At 40.0% G+C, this 4481-nt stretch overlaps 1 pseudogene; it reads left to right on the forward strand.

Annotated features, from left to right (window-relative positions):
* Positions 1 to 290: 290 nt before the first annotated feature.
* On the forward strand, positions 291 to 1069 carry LOC121170904 (annotated as a pseudogene).
* The last annotated feature ends 3412 nt before the right edge of the window (positions 1070 to 4481 follow it).

The following is a 4481-nucleotide window of genomic DNA, read 5'->3' on the forward strand; positions in this document are numbered from 1 at the left end:
ATGACAACGTTTTAACTTTTGAGTGATTTCAGTTCTGCTGTCTTAAATCAACCCCTACCTGGTTTCTATACCCAGAAAATCAAAGTTAGTGCTTTTTTGACTTGCAAATCTGAGTTACTAATAAAGCCTTCATAATGGTGTTATGTGGGAAAAAAAATTTAAAAGGCTGGCATCATGATACCACTGGTTAAACATCCTCTTGTTATGCCAGCATTGCAAATCAGTGCACCTTTTGATAGAAGCTAATATACTTCCAATCTAGCTGTGTGCCCATTGTTAAAGCGGAGGCCATGGACTATTATGACAGTTCAATTCAAGTCACACTGGCAGCCTTGAAGATGTCTGCACAGCCAACAGTTTCCCTTGGAGGCTTCGAAATAACATCACCTGTGGGCTTAAGACTGAAGTGTGGTTGGAAGCCTGTCAACGTTAGTGGGCAACCTTTAGTAGCTGCGGAGGAAGATGCAGAGTCAGAAGCTAAAGAGCAGAAGGATGCGGAGTTGTTAACCACGTCTGGAAAGCGATCAGCCCCTGGCGGTGGCAGCAGGGTACCCCCCAAAAGAGTAAAGCTCGCTGCTGATGAAGATGAGGATGAGGATGATGAAGATGATGAAGATGATCACGCGGAAGCTGAAGAAAAAGCCACAGTGAAGAACTCTGCACGAGAATGCAGAGAAATCAAACCAGAATGGAAAAGACTCCAAACCACCGACACCAAGATCAAAAGGGCAAGAATCATCCAAAAATCAGAAAAAAAAAAAAAACCCAAAGACACCAAAGGACCCAGTTCTGTAGAAGACATTAAAGCAAAAACGCAAGCAAGTATAGAAAAAGGTGGTTCTCTTCCCAAAGTGGAAGCCAAATTTGTCAATTATGTGAAGAATTGCTTCCGGATGACTGACCGGGAGGCTAGTCAAGATCTTTGGCAGTGGAGGGAGTTTCGTTAAGAAAATAGTTTAAGCAGTTTGTTAAAATTTTCCGTCTTATTTCATTTCCGTAACAATTGATATCTGGCTGGCCTTTTTTTATAATATAGAGTGAGAACTTTCGCTGCCGTGTTTGATAAATGTTGTCCAGGTTCCATCGCCAAGAATGTGTTGTCCAAAATGCCTGTTTAGTTTTTAAAAGATGGAACTCCACCCTTTGCTTGGTTTTAGATATTTATGGAACGTTATGTTAGGACACATATGTTATGTTAGTGGTCAGACATGGAAATGGTGGGGAGACAAAAATATACATGTGAAATAAACTCAGTATTTTAATTATGTAGAACTGTTACTCTTCTAGAGAAAAATCAATGAAATGCATAGTAAAAAAGTAAGCTGTAAGGAAAAATGAACTAACAAACTGGACAATTCAGAAAAATGAATCTATCAAACCTACCAAGAAAAATCAAGCAGACATAAAAAAATCTAAAGAATTGTATAACAAGTAATAAGATTGAAACCAAGTTCCCCATCAAAGCAGTGGTCAGGACCCGATGACTATCCAAAGGAAACTACCAAAAGTTTAGAGGAAATGGCTCTGCCCGTCTTTGATGTATGCCAGCCTCCTGGAAGGGAAGGAACTTCTCCAGACCTATTTTAGGAAGGCAGCGCGAATTTGAGAACAAAAAGACAAAATGCAAACTTACACATGAATATCCATGATAAACAGAGCTGAAAAAAAGATCAAACAAAATATTAACTAAATTCAGCACTGTGCTCAAATGATCACATGGTGAGGACCAAACGGGGTTTTCCCCTGGGTACCAGAGTGGTTAACCATTTGCAAATCAATAAGTGTGACAAACCACACCAACAGAGTGGAAAAACAATGATGTGATACTCTCAGTAGACACAATCAACATGTTCAACAGATAACGGAAATCCTTACCGAATTAGTTGCAGAAGAATGTAAATAAAGCTGACATGACTAGCCAACAGCTAGTATCATAATAAAAGGGGGAAAGCAGATAGCATTTCCTCTAAGATCTAATTATATATTAAAACATTAGTCCTCTCTGTAACTAATACTTTTTTAAAGATGTCTTTGATTGGAAAGTCAGATGTATAGAGAGGAGGAGAGACAGAGAGGAAGATCTTTCATCTGTTGATTCACTCCCCAAGTGGCTGTAACAGCTGGTGCTGCGCCGATCTGAAGCCAAGAGCCTGGAGCTTCTTCTGGGTCTCCTATGCAGGTGCAGAGTCCCCAAGGCCTTAGGTCATCCTCTACTACTGCTTTCCCAGGCTACCAGCAGGGAGCTGATTGGGAAGCAGGGCTGCAAGGATAAGAACCGGCACCCATATGGGATCCCAGCTTGTGCCAGGGGAGGACTTTGGCTGCTAGGCTACAGTGCCGGGCTCTGTATGGCTAAAACTTTAGCTCAGTTTTAAAAATTTGAAAACAAATATTACGATGTTTACTTGTGGGAATGTAGAGACTCGCGGAGAACATAAGCATGGCTTTTCCAGTGTTAGTAAGTGTTCCGTTGATTGAAGTGTCTATTGATCCTCAGAATAGTCAAGTCATGAAATTCCAGTCATGTATTTATATGTTAGCTTTCAATAGTTGTTATATTTTAACCAAGTGTTCGCTTTAAAAGAGGATGTTTTCCAAAGTAGGTATGACTGTTTTCATCAAAATAACTATGGAATAACACTGCATAGTCAAGTGCAACCATAGGAGCTAATATATGAGTTCTTGATCCCCAGTATTTTGATATTAAGTCCTAAATTCATCCCATTGCATTGCGCCCAGGAGCTCTGGCTGCATTTCCCGGGACCACCTAACCACCTAGACATGCTGCGATGAGATTTCTCAGGCTGCCGCTCAAAAACAAGCCTTGTTTTTGTTCTTGCCATGTTCAGTTTCCTTATTGACTGTGGAAACCCAGAACATTCCAGAAGACATGGCTTTGTCGATCATCATTAGTTAACTATGGATTTTAAGAAGAAACGATCGAACAATGGATCCCAAGACTTTATATAGGAAACTAGCCGAGCTTTTGTCCAGTTTCAACAAAATTAGAAAATGCTCAGATGTTTGTACTTGATAAGTTATCACCTTGTCATCAAATATCTTGCAAGTTTTGTTTTTGTGCATCCATTATCCTAATATTTTTGCTATGTTTTTTTTACAGAACTGAACATTATGAGTAATTTAAAAAAATCTAAATGTGAAAAGATACCTCAAAAATACACTTTCTTTTTTTTTTCTTCTTCTCTTTGGACATTTTCTTCCTCCGCAGTGCTGCTAGGGTTTAAGTGACATTGCTGTGACATTAGCAGAATTCTCTGTTTTTCCCTTGCGTTCTCTTGATGTCACAGCTGTGTTTCAGTTGGTTATTTCTCCTTTTCCCCGAGGTTACTCAGCAAAAAGCAAGAAAAGCTGACAACCCTCTTGATACATTTGTATTACATCAATCTTTTTCCATTGCACCTGTCACATGTGTGCCTGAAGGAACGGAATTGTAGCTCCTGAAATGCTATGCCTTCACCCAGCACTGTTGTGTGAGGACCACAGGCATTATTTTTAACAGATTCTTAGTTTCTCATTGCTGCACATACACAATCAGCTAATGGATAGGAAAAAAAAAACACATTTGCAGTTACACACGATTGCTTTGAAAAATCTATAGAGAATGAAATGAGACCAAAATTGGCTTTGATGTACGAATGTTTAAAAGTTCATGAGAAATGTGCGTTATGGAAAGATTATCAATGGATTTCAAAATTTTAGGGACAAAGATGAACTTATCTTTTCACTCCACTTCCCCTTGAACCTTTCACCTTCCCTTGAACCTTGGATGTTCCTGTGCCTGCTGAAGGAATATTGTGCTGTGTGTTTATCCCTCATCTGCTTTATTAGCGCATCCTTTTTGTGCAGTGCAGCTACAGGTAGGACACAACAGTGTTTGTGATGAATTAGAAATGCTAATGCTGAAGTAAAACATCTAAATACTGATACATGGATTTTAAGCAAATAAATACCATATAAAAATGACATTAGCATCACATCAAATTCTGGCTGTTTTGCTTCCAAACAAGCTCCCTGTTGATGATATGCCTTGGATGACCCCTGTACTTGGGCTCCTTATCCACCTGTGAGATACGGATGAATCCCTGCCTCCTGCCTCCTCCAGGCCCATCCCTGGCCACTGCAGACATCTGGGGAAGGAAGTCTGTGGATAGAAGGTCCCTCTGTCTCTCTCTCCCTCTCTCTCTTTCTCTCTCTCTCTTTCTCTCTCTCTCTCTCTCTCTCTCTCTCTGCTGCTGCTCTTTCTCTTGTCTCTGTATTCTCAAATAAATAAATCAATACATTTGAAAAGGATGATTTAAATCATTTATGTTTAAGACTAGCAATGTACAAAGGCATTAACCCTCAGCGAGTATATCCTGCAAATATTTCACTCAGCCAAATTAGGCCACACACAAGTGCCTTGCTTTTTAGTCTGAGCTAAAACACACCCAGAGAACAGCAGAGTGGCACAGCGTTGGCCT

The sequence above is a fragment of the Ochotona curzoniae genome, unplaced genomic scaffold (genome assembly GCF_017591425.1).
Source record: "Ochotona curzoniae isolate NIBS_2020 unplaced genomic scaffold, NIBS_Ocur_1.0 scaffold_2476, whole genome shotgun sequence".
NCBI classification, from domain to species: domain Eukaryota; kingdom Metazoa; phylum Chordata; class Mammalia; order Lagomorpha; family Ochotonidae; genus Ochotona; species Ochotona curzoniae.